This window comes from Choloepus didactylus, chromosome 21 (assembly GCF_015220235.1).
Source record: "Choloepus didactylus isolate mChoDid1 chromosome 21, mChoDid1.pri, whole genome shotgun sequence".
Lineage (NCBI taxonomy): Eukaryota > Metazoa > Chordata > Mammalia > Pilosa > Megalonychidae > Choloepus > Choloepus didactylus.
In genome coordinates this window covers 15,282,439-15,294,910 of record NC_051327.1, presented here as the reverse complement: position 1 = coordinate 15,294,910, position 12,472 = coordinate 15,282,439, and the positions used below count along the sequence as shown (strand labels likewise).

Here is a 12,472-nt window from a genome sequence, read left to right as displayed (position 1 = left end):
GTTTTCACATCTGCGAGATTCACATAATAAAACCCCCCTCTTAGAATAGTGTGCGTGAAAGTGCCTGATCTGTGTTAGTCGCCCAATAAACACAATAGTCTTTATTTTCTTTGATCTGCTCTCTCTCCTGTATCAAAATGGGCTCATAGGAAAGGCTCTACTATTAAGCTGTTATATTGTACAGTGAATTTAATGCGTCTTTTATCGCAGATGGGTTTTATTTTAAGTCTGTGGGGTTTTCCTTATAAAATGAAAGGTCTGTTTCTATAACTTCCTGTTTAAAGAAAAATTGCAGTCATTTTCCAATTTCTAGAAACACTGAAATCAACGGTTAGGCATTTTCTCAATTTTAATTTTCCCACTCCAAAACTGCATCAGAAACTTGTTCTTAGCCATTTGTCTCCTGTTACCATAATGCTCATAGCAGGAACTTGTATGAACTAGAATCTGAATTAGCACAGAGCCCTACTTGGTTATTTGAATATACCAAGATTTCTGCAGTGTACTCTCGCTTCCGAGTGCTCTGCTTATTGATCGTGTTTGCGAAACTTGTCACCAGAAGGATCCGGATGAGATGGGGGTTGTAGGTGGAGGTGGGAGGGTTCCTGGTTTTCCCAAGGAAGTCACATAACTGAATGCAGCAAGTGCCAACCTGAGGCAACTGTCATTACCTGGGATTGCGGTCATGCTGCTTAGCACCCACCTGCCCGCTCAACCTCACAATGAGCCATGGGCTAGCATTCTGGAATGGAAGCGGATGATGGCATTGTGTGCCCAGGGCTGGAAACAACACACCGAAAAATTGGCATTCCATCCTTTCCACTGAGCACCAACCATCCCCGGCAGAAATTTGAATAAAGCAACAATTCCCATTGCATGCTTTTTAAAATACCAAACTGTAACCTAGAAAACAAGGCAATTCTCCCCACTCTTTTAGAACTGCCCATCCCCAGCTTTTTCGGGGGGTTTGCAATAACCTCATCTTGGTGTTGGTCAGGCCCATCCCCCACCCACCCCGTCTTGCAAGCCAAGTTCAACCGCGAGCCTCATTAGAATCTAAGCCTGTGCTCAGGCAAGCAGCTGCCTCTTGCACTTGAAAACTGATGGGGAGAAAAATGGTCTCTGCAGTGCCTATCGGCCCTAAACAGAAACACCTGCTCCTCGGGAGCCTTTTGCTGGCTCGGTTTGCAGGGAATGTGTGCTGGGCGGGCTGCAGCGCTGCTCCAGCCAGTGAGAACTGCTGCAGGGGACGGTGACCCCTGGGAAGAGCCTTCCTGCCAAGAAATGAAGCCCGGGCCATGCATTTCATAAAGCTTTAAAAGCACAAATCTTAGTTTAAAAGGAGAGACTGTGCCAGGTGGCAAAAAAAAAAAAAAAAAAAAAAAAAAGCCCCTGAAGGAAAAAAAGTGTGTGTGTGTGTGTGTATGAGAAAGCTGATTGAATCCAGGAGTTTTCTGTCTTTTGTTCTTCCTTCCTGATCAGCTGAGCAATAAATGAAGATTTCTGATCTGGAGGCATCTGCCGAGATCAGTGGTTTTCTTTCATTCAGCTTTATCTGGCCCCTAACCATATTTCTCTTTTTAGCAAAAGATTAAATAAGATGACGTAGGTAAGAGATCTAGACAAGAGCCTGGGACTTGGCACGTGGATGTCACTTCTCCCTTGGTATCTTCTTAAGAACAGGATCCTTAATTCTTCCTTTCTGCTTTCAGATGAGGTCACTGAGGCATCAGGAGAATTAGGGATTTGTTTCAAGTTCACCCCTTTGGGCTTTGACGGTCAGTGCTTTTTTTGCTCGTGTCACCTTTGTTTAAATAACACCAGTCATAGGTGGTGTCCATAAAGCAACTTTATTTCTGCCTCCCCTTGTGCCCTTAAATGCTGGGGCCAGCTCCTTTCCTGATCATGGATGGACACTGGGGAAGCCCCTGCTCGCTGGTTGCTCATAGGGAGGAAAAACTCCCAGGGTCACTTTAAGTTACAAAATAGAGCCCCAGTCCCATGTCATACTCAACATTCTCAACTTGATTAAAGGTGATCAAGTCCCATGCTCATGTGTAGAGCCGGGTGCAGGCTGGATGATCAGAGAAGGGGGTGGTCGTTCTTTTTCTTTCCCATCCTCTTGTCCCCCCCCCCCCCCCCCCCACTACCACCAAGGTTACTGTCTGGAGTTTCTGATCCCTATGGGGTTTGGTTGGGTCTGCAGTCTTTGCCCTGATGGGGTCTAAAAGGCTTTTGCTCTTGGGAACACTTTGGTGGGTTCTGTGATTCTTCCGAGACCCTCTCCCCATTTCTGAAGACCTCTTACGTCCCCTTGATGTCTTTTCTTGCACTTTTGCTGACTGTCGGTCTGGCCCTTGAGCATCCAGGGATGCCCCTAGCTTCTCTCTGTGCAGGTCCGTTTGCCCCTCCAAGTGGCCCTCTGGGCTAGGATCTAAAAACCACACCTGGTCCCTGGGACACACCCATGTGTGCTTTGTTTGGACACACCCAGGGTGGAATTTGCCTAACAAAGCCATCTCCCCTTTGGTTTCTCTTTCAGGTGCTGGCTAACCCATCTCTCGCCCTTTCTATTTCTCAGGTAGGAAATAGACACCAGCCCTTTATGTCTTCTAATTTAGGGGGCACATATTGTTTTAGTTTCCAAGGCTGCCCAAACAAATACCATGAAATGGGTCAGGTTAAACAATGGGAATTTATTTACTCATGGTTTGAGGCTGGGAAAAAGTCCAAATCAAGACCATGATCTCTTCCCAAAGACTGGTCTTCTGAGGCTGGCTGCCAGCGAGCCTCGGCTCCTCTATCACATGGAAGGGCACATATGGGCATTTCTTGGTCTCCCCCTTTTCTTCCAGGTTCTGCTGATGTCCAGCCTCTTGCTTCTTTTGGCTTCCTGTCCATCTGTCTGAATTTCATTCTCTTATAAAGGATTCCAGCAACAGGATTAAGGTGGGTCACATCTTAATTGAAGTAACCTCATCAAAAGGTCCTACTCACAATGAGTTCACACCCACAGGAATGGATTAAATTCAAGAGCATGTTTTTCTGGGGTTCATACAGCTTGAAACCACCACACACATTAGGCATTTTGCTAGGTCCTGCTGATGCCCCAAAGCCCTCCTCCCTAAGCTCAAGATGGGGAGCAGGCACCCCATACTCCTGCCCTTGGTAGAGTGTGGGATTCTCAGCACATTGACAGTTAGTACTGAAAATCCTTCCCTAATCTCCTTTCCTTGACATCTGTGACACTAGGCTAGGGTTAAGAGGTGGCATTCCTTTCCTCTTGGATGGCAGGAAGTTGGGACTGACATCACAGCTCTCTCCAAAGAAACTGTCTTCAAAAATCTTTCCCTCCTTTCTAAGGCTTACCCTCCATATGGGCGAGAAGTTTAGGAGTTGTTTAAATTTTAGACAGCTCTTCTGCAAATTCTGCCTGTGGTCTGGATCTCCTTTAGAAGGTGATACCCACCGTCTGTGGCACCTTCCTTTCAGTATTCTGCGGTGCTCTGATTATGCTGACTTTTTTGTTTTCCACTTGCTTCTGAGCTCTTGGAAGAGAGATTCAGGCTTGTTGAATCTTCAGCAACTGGCACAGAGCCTAGCGGGTGATAAGAGCTTGGTGCATTCTTACTGAATCAGTGAATAAACGCCAAAAAGTAAATGCCACGAATGCTCTTTCATCACACAACTGGCAATTTATTGAGCAGTTACCAAAAGCTGAGCACTATGCTGGTGCAGATGGGGCAATTAGATACACACAAAACAGGGTGTGCTTTTGGAGTGTTTCCACCCGCATTGTGATGTCTGGGTGATCGGATATAAACACGTTAGCAGGAGGGCTGATTCCAGGGCTGGGGCAGGGAAAGCACAAGATGAGCCTAGACTATCTTGAGATGCCAAGTAGTAAGAAAGTACTTAAAATAAAAATGATGGAGGCATGTCAAAAGGAGCCAGCCTGAAGGAGAGCCCAGTGCCCAAAACAATACAATAAATTGTGATAGTAATGGACTATAACACATAGACTAAAATGAAAAATCTGTGAGCCCACACTTATAGACTAGTAAATAAACAAATGAATGGAGGCAAAGGGAGAGTTCTTTCTTATAAATTCTAATTATTAAACATAGACGGGATGACAGAAATAAAGCAAACACCACAGTAATAGTCGTTTCTGGCAAAAATTATCAATGGATGCTAAATTGGGCAAAATTATGATGAAAAACATGATATTTACATGATCTCAAAGTTTCTTGTCTCCCTCACCCTCCCTAAGGAACTCATTAATTACAAACGGAAAAACAGTGATGTCACAATGGAGAAAACTGGCAGACACGGCTTTTATCATGTAATCAACGTTACGATCCCCCAGCTATGGATGTAGTGACGTTGGCAACATGTAGCTTCTACTATGAAGTTCTGAGAAGGGACCAACGTAACTTGTGGGATGTTCTTACCCCCAGATCGATAACTTGAATTTAGACCTGTGCGAACATCAGAGAAATCCAAATTTGGGGACATTCTACAAAGTAGTTGGCCAGTACTCTTCAAAAACGTCAAGTTCATGAAAGACCAAGAAAGACGGAGGAAGGGTCCTAGATTGGAGGAAATGAAGGAGATGATAACTAAAGAGTATGAGCACCTGGATTGGATCCTGGAAAAGCAGAACGTTAGTGGAACAACGGTAGACATTTGAATACAGGCTGTGGATTAATACACAGCGTTGTATGTTTTAGATTTCCTGATTTAGATCATTATATTGGGGTTGGATAAGATGTTAATTGGGGAGGATGGATAAGGGTATACGGGGATTATGTGTAGTTGTTGCAACTTTTCAATAAATCTGAATTTAATTTAAAGTTAAAGGGTAAAAAATAAATCAAAATTAAAAGTTAAACTATAAATGACATTCACTTCCCTCTGCCAACTGAACCAGATCTGTCTTTCCAGGCTCACCACCTCCTGGAGTTCCAGACCCACATGTCTGCACTATCGTTTGCTAACTGGTAGGCATGGTTCCCCAAACTCCAAGTGCAAACACAGGCATTGGTCCTGTTTCCCAAGAGCCAATGTGCCTTATTTGCAGGAAGTCAGTATCTCCTTCCTGAAGCTTGTCCTCTTGACTCTTTGAAGAATCCCAGTTCACAAGGGCGTTGGTTTAATCTCCACTCCCCCATTCAGGAGCGGAGCAGATCCTGCTGTTGCAGCTTATGGCCACATGATGTCGCTGTTGATGCTCAGTCGACTCATCTTTCCAGCTAGGCTGGTTTGGATCCCAGCAGGAACCCCTGGGATGCCTGTCCCGCTTGCTCAGTTCCAGTCTTGGTTCCCTGGGGTTGAGTTCTCCGGGCTCGGCTTTTTCAGATCACCTATGCAGCCTCCTATTAGGGCCCAGCTCGCCCTGGAAACATCGGGTCACAGTTTGTGGCCCCCTGTACTGCACACCTTCCAACCACTCTGGGCAGTGGGGCGCCTCGCGCCTCTTTCCCAGGGGAAGGATAGACCGTGAAGGCCTCCAAAGGCTACTTCTGGAATCATTCCATGGAGTTTATACCTATCTTCTTGGAGGGGGTGGTAATTCCAGTATGATTTCCTGGCCCCTTACTCATTAGGCACAAGAGAAAAAAAATTGTCCTGTGACACTTCATTTATTCACTTCTCCAACAAATATTTATCAAATGCCTGCTTTGTGCTGGCCTCTGTGTTAGATTCCAGGGAACATTAAAGAAAGACCTGGTTCTTGATTGCAAATTTAGAGGCAGAGGCCAGGTGGTAAATAGCAAGGAGATAAGGGCTCTGCTAGCAGTGAGTAAAGGGTGTCACGAGCAAGAGGTTTGCTAACCTGGTCTGATGGCTCGTGGAGGACGGCACTTGGGTGAGTCCTGGGAGACAGAAAGTCCTAGTTGGCGAAGGAGAGGAGGGAGGAGTGGCTCTCAGAGGGAGCAGAAGCTCTGAAACTCTGGAGATGTCACCCCCAAGTCTGAATCTAGCACCTCTGATGCGTTTTACCTCATTATATTTTATTTTACATTTTATTTACCTGCATCTCCACACTGGCCTGGAGCTGCAGGGGCAAGGAACTTGTCTGCAACATTGACTAAGTTTCCAGTGTCCAGGGCACAGTTGATTCTCCATTTAAAAAAAAATGAATTAATGAGACAGCTTAATATATTGTGACAACACAAGTGTTGGGTCCACTTGGCTGGAATATGTCTGGGGAAGCAGTGAATGCTGAGGCTGTTGAAGCTGGCAGAGGCAGGACCAATAGAACCTTCTATGCTAAGTGGTGGCGTTTTGACTTTATCTTGATGGCAACAGGGAGCTTCAAAATATGTTGAATAGAAGAGGAACATAATCAGATCTGTGCTTTTGGAAGAGCCATGCAGGAGCATGGAGGCCACCCTGGAGGGGCCAATGGGAGAGGCTGTAAGACCTGGAGGCTGTCACCATGGTTTGGGCAAATAGCAAGGATGTCCTGACCCAAGGCAGTGGGTGGGGATGAAGAGAAGGAGGGAGCATAGGCAGGATGCTGTAGTGACAACGGGCTCCAGCAGGATCTGGCTGGGGGGCCAGGTGGAAGGTGTTGCCATTTGCTGCAGGAAGGCAAAGTGGGGGGGGGGGTGTATTTGGGGGAGGGATGAATTTGGTTTTGGACACTTGGGGTGGGTGGTGCCCATCTATGGGCCATCCTGGAAGAGATGCCTGGCAGGGCATTGGACACGTGGGTCTGGAGATAAAGAGGGAAGCATGAGCTGGCGAAGGAGATTCGGGGTTTGTCCGAATAAAGACGGAGGCAAAGCAATGGGTCTTAATGGCACCTTCCAAAGGGAGAGTGTGAAGTGAGTGGAGCCGATGGCTGAGGATGGAGCATGGGGTCACGAGCAAGCAGAGAGGAAGAAAATCCCAGAGAGGGGCCTGGGAGAAGGAGGGGAAACCAAGAGACTGTGGAGTTACAGAAGTCAAGGAAGAAGAACTTTCTAGAAGGAGACAGTGGTCATCAGGATCAAATGCAGGATCAAATCTAATGAAGACTGGACACTGATGATATTGGCAGAAGCGGTGCTGGGGGAGAGGTGGGGCTGGGGGCGAGATCTCAGTGGGGCGAGGCCTGAAGCCTGGGGGAGGGAGGGGAGACAGTCCCGTTCTAACCACATGGATCCCCCACTCTTCCGCTTGCCCCCACAGCCCACTTTCTGAATCCCACTTCTGCACCTTTGCATGAATTCTACCTCCATCCTTTGATGCCCAGCCCTAAGCTCACCTCTTTTGCATTTCCCACCTCCTGGGCAGAGTGAATCCTTCCATTATCTGTGCTCCTAAGACTCTTGCTTACCTTCTCAGGACGTGGTGTCATGTTATTGGCTAACAGAAGCCCTGTGCTGGGCTTGAGGTTGACACTGTTCTCTTGTTGCCCCTGTGTCTTTCTCCTTTGCATCTCTCACTCCTGCTCCCATGGCCACCATCTCCACCCCATATGGTGAAGCAGAGATGGAGGCTCTAAGATAATGCCTTCTTGAGTATGGGAGGAAGACTCTCCTGGGAGAATCTGCAGGGCTGGTTTTGTGTCTTCTGGAGTAGGTCACGGTGGGCTTTGAGGAAGGAAGGGAGGGAGGACATGAGAGTGGGGGGAAAGGGTGTCAGCGGATGTGCCATCTTGCATGTGGGAGGTTCCTCATCCTTTCCCCCTCAATAGACCTGGACAGTGCAAGGCCCTGAACAGTGGGTGGCAGCTTGGCTGGGAGTGTGGGATGGAGCTGTGGAAGGGCACCCTCACCTCCCAGTTGGATAGAACTAAACCAGCAGTGGGGAGTTTCCTCCCGAGTGCAAGGAGGGCGCTAGGGACGCCACTGTCAGCGTTGTTCAGGGCCTCTCAGAGGCCAGGGCTGGGGGCCTCCTCTGGCCCCTCCAGGGCTGGGTGTTCAGGTGGTGCAGTCAAACACCTGCTGAAATGAATTGCAGGCGAGACCTTGAAACAGGACCCTGGCTGGCCTGACGCCGTCCTCCTTGTCAATGAATGGCGCTCTTGTCTTCTTATTTCCTCCAACAAAGACATCAGAAACCCAAAGAAAGGGTAGCAGGGAACTTGGAAAGCCTCTGAAAATCCCTTGGCTTCCTTCTGGGTGGGCATCGGCTGACCTGAGGGGTTGGGGGTGGAGGTGGGGGTGGCACTGAGCAGAATCAGAGGGGCCCCCAGGCAGCTGCCTCATCTCTGGAGCCCCCGGGCCCTTCTCCGGGTGCTGTCAGTCAGTCAAACATTTCCCCCTGCCATTGATTTTTATGTCTTTCTACACTAATTAGACATGTTATTACTAATCTTTGCTAATCGCCACAGAAGGCTTGCAGAAAGTCTCTGAGATTTCAATCTAGATTAAAAATAAGAAACATGATCACCTCTGGGAAAATGCAAAGAAAGCACATGTTATTTTAATGTTTAAATCAATAAAGCTGTCCTGCTTCTGTTTTGTGCTAGTATTGATGAAATTTATAAAAATCCTGTTTAAACTTCCTTCTGTCCATCTCTTCCCTCCCAGGACACGGTGCTTGATTTCCTGGAAGGCATCTGATGGCAGCCACGGAGGAGAGGCCATGCAAAACCCACATGCAAAGACTTGATTGCAAAGACCTGGGGGGCTGGGGTGCGGGTGCTGCCAGGACCAAGTTCCAGAGCCTTTATTTTGATTTCCATTGATTCTCTTATTTTAAAGAAGCCTTTGAACCAACAAGAGAAAAAGAAAATCCTTTCTTCCTTAATTAATCTCTCTTCCAATTGTTAGATTGCAAACTTTGATTACAAAATAACCCGCCTGCCCCCGGGCGGATTAAATCACGCAGGGAGGGGCAGGAGGCAGAGAGGGGAGGTGCGTTTGTCTTAACCGAGAATCCCGTCATTGGAGAGATGAGAAAAGAAATTATTTTCGATGGAAGAGAACACAACCTAGCACATTCTCTCAAAACAATTGAAACTAATGTGTTGACAGTGAAGGAAAAACGTGTCTGCTTTAATGGTCTGTAGAGACAGACTGTAATTTGTAATACCTCTGATCAGAAATTGAGGCGACATATGGACGAAAAATGAAATAAAGCTCAGTTAACTTTCTGCCAGGCACAGTGAGGGAGGAGGGGAGAGGAGCTGAACACATTTCCGTGTGACACTGCGGCAGGGATGCTTCTGGCGCTGACGAAGGGGACAGCTTGTGCACAGAGAAGGGTGCCATCAGCGCGTTCCACAGCTCGAGGCAGCCGCCTCCCCGTCTCCTGTGGGTGCTGAGAGCTGTGCTCAGCTAATTGCGAGGACGCTGGGAGGGGCTCGTGGCTCCAGTGGGGGCCACGCTGCGGTGACTGGGGCAGCAGAAGAGTCGAAGTGGCTTTTAGTGGGAGCCCAGCTTTATTCCTAGGGGAAGAACCTCTTATTTCTGAAACCCTCTGGCACTATGCCCCAAGCATTGTTTTATTTATCTGTTTCCCTCCCTGACTGTGAGCTCCTTGAGGGCAGGGATTACACGTGATACAAATGATGATGATGATGATGTGATAATCGTTACTGTACATTGAACACTTGCTATGTGCCAGTTAGGGCTTAGCCACCTTTCTTACCTTTTCAGCCACCTGTACAATATCCCAGCAAGATAAGCATCGTTAATCTCATTTTACTAGAAAAAGAAACTGAAGTTCAGAGAGGTCCAGTGAGTCTCCCAAGGTGGGCCAACCATTGGGTGGTAGAATTAGAACCTAACCCAGAGTGTCCCCCCTCCAAAGCTGGCACTTTGTCCTCCAGGCTACGCTGTCTCCTGGGCCAAGCCCAGATCTGGCACTGCTGGCGGTCTGTGATGTTGGTTGGAAGAAGGAAAGTTTTGTTTGCTTTTGTGATTTCTAACTGCTTATGAATTTGACCTTTTATTCCAACTTCTAGCTCTGATGCAATTCTCCCTGATGGAGAACCTGTGTCAGCCCCCAAAGCCCTTTCCATAGACTCTAGTCTCACTCAGAAACTCCAGTTAGATCACTTCCGTTCACAAGGAAGGGAAGGCAGCATTTATCAGACTCACCATGAGCCAAGGGCTTTGCATATTTTATTTTACTTATGTCTCCCTCATCATCATAACCTATTTTTTACAGATGGGGACAAAGTGTCAGAGAGGGTAAGTTACCCAACTTCTTGTAATTAGAAAGCATCCAAGGAGAAGTTGCAACCCAGGGCTGCCTTTTTGTCATTATTGTTTGTCACCGCTGCCTTTACCACTCAACAGGGCATTGTGTGAGAAGCCCAGGGGCTCTTCATAGCTGGGCCCCATGTTGGGCCTGAAGCTCAATCTGGAGGCTGGCAGTCAGGCTTGAGTATATCAGACTCTATTAATAAATTCAAGAGAAATCCACCCCTCTCAAGCCCCACATTTCCAACTTTCTTTTGGCCTGTCTAAAAGAGATGGCCAATCTCAGAGTCAACATGTGGGTGGTCACATAATGAAGCTCAGTAGGATGAGAGTGGAAGTAACTCCAACTGAAGGCAATTTTCCCTGACCTTCCTCTATCCCCCTGTCCTGTGGCTTGAATGCAGAGGTGGAGATGCACCATCTTCAAACTGAGAATGAAGATGATGGTTTGGGACCCCACTGGACTCCAGGGCACAGATCCTGCCCACCCCTCCTGGACTGTGACATAGGAGAGAAATGAGCTTCTATCTTGTTGAAGCCCCAGTGGTTAGGGGGTTCTTTGTAGAGCAGCTTGCTTGTTCTGCTCTCTTCATCCCTCCCTGCCTTTGACTTTGGCTCCATTCAAGCTTGAAACCCGATGGCCATCTTTGCTATGACTCATTTCCTCTCTCTACCCTTGACCCCTACAGATGACAGTGAGACTTAAAACCCTAAATACATTCTCAGAAGATGGAAGCATCTGGAAAGTGAAATGATTCCCATATTGATGCATAGAAGGAAACCAAGAAGTCTTGAGCACTTTACTAATTTCAGACACTTGAATAAATCTTATGACTAATTGCTTTTTCCCTAAGTTACATTCTCCAGTGACCTGCAGGTGGAGTTCAGACTTGGCAATCTCGAAGCCATTTTGAACAAGGCAGGATATAGGGAAAGCAAGACATTGGTAAAGGAAAGTACACATCACTTAGTACCACATGTGTGACCTTCCACAGCTGGGCCTGTGATTGCCCCTTCTCTGTGTGGCCACTACCCACTGCTTCAGTCATTTCACCCTTCTGGTCCATGCATGTGACTTTACCCCGCAGGTCCATCTGCCTGGAATGCCTGTGGCATCTTGTCTACCTGGAGAGTCCAACTCATCTTTTAAGACAAGTGCGACACTTTTTTCTCTATGAATAATTTCCTGTCCTTTGCAAGCGCAGTTGGTATCATCCGTGTTTATTGCCTCTGTTTTGTAGATGTAGACATTACTACTCACGATTGACACATCTCATGGTGGGTGGCACTTGCACACTTCCAATTGTCCAGCTGACCATGAACTATTTGAAGGCAAGAACCTCATCTAACTCACTGCTTTGTGTGGGTCTCCAGCATGCTCCTGGCACCTGGAAGGTCTCAATGAATGATGATTATAATCCAAACAGTAATCATGTGAGATCAATATGATTATCCCATTGATAATAAGGATACCTGACTCAGAGAGATTCTGACTCGCCTAGAACAAAGCTAACCAGTAAGTGCTAGAACTGGGTTTTGAACATAGATCTGTCTGACGATGAAATCTCTTCTTTTTATGGCACCTTACAACTGCCTCTTGATCTCCCTAGCAAGCAGAGAGTGATTTCCCCTCAGAAAGAGGGATTTCTTTGGATTAAATGTGTCTAGACATCTCTCTCATCTTAATGCGGATTTATTCAGAGCAAAGCAGCATCTCCCTGGCTGGTGGAAAATCCTAAATAAAAAATAGCAGCCTCCAGCAGCTCTTAAATGCACAGCTCCCAGGGTAATGTGGTCCTCACAGACCCTTGAAACAGCCTTGAATTTATGCTTGCTCCCTCTTTCCCTCTTTCCCTCCCTCCCTCCTCCCCTCCCTCCTCCCTTCCCTCCTTTCTTCCTTTTTTCCTAAGGACAGAGCACAGGACTGGGCTTCCCCTTCTGCAGTCCCCACCTGGGGGAGATGGATTTATTTTGGGCCATTGGCAGTAGAGAGCGTCTCTTGCTGTGGTCTCCTTTTTGAGGCCTTAGCAGGTGATATTTGAGTCCCAGCAGACGGGGCCTGCAGCTAGTTTGGCAGCCATCAGCCTCGTATTTGGATTGCTTGGGGAATCAGGAATGGCTATCCCATTCAGCCCTGACTCTCCTTTTCCCCACCAAATGCTGATTTTTGGTTGCCCAGGATCTGGTCCACCCATCCGGTGCGCTGTTCTATTCTCCAGCTTCTTTAGGGAGTCCTGCCCGAAACCAGCCTGTCTGGCCGTTTCTCTAAAATGCTGCCTTGCTTTTAACACCCTCTGCACCATCAGTCCAGCTTTACTGTGGTC

The 12,472-nt window shown here is 47.4% G+C and overlaps 2 long non-coding RNA genes across 4 annotated transcripts in view; both read left to right on the top strand.

Moving 5' to 3' along the window:
- The window catches only part of LOC119517704, a 70,369-nt gene extending 60,773 nt beyond the window's left edge, over positions 1-9,596 (top strand). Inside the window, exons 1-3 of one of the 3 annotated variants that reach the window (XR_005213605.1) lie at positions 4,024-4,666; positions 4,948-5,003; positions 8,529-9,596. This is a non-coding gene — a long non-coding RNA (uncharacterized LOC119517704). Of the gene's footprint in view, positions 1-4,023; positions 4,682-4,947; positions 5,004-8,528 lie in introns of those variants that run through there. The other 2 variants (XR_005213606.1, XR_005213607.1) reach the window with 2 other exon arrangements.
- Positions 1,716-2,903, top strand: LOC119517706. The gene is made up of 3 exons (XR_005213610.1): positions 1,716-1,778; positions 2,543-2,581; positions 2,856-2,903. It is a non-coding gene; the product is annotated as an uncharacterized LOC119517706 (long non-coding RNA).
- Positions 9,597-12,472: the final 2,876 nt, after the last annotated feature.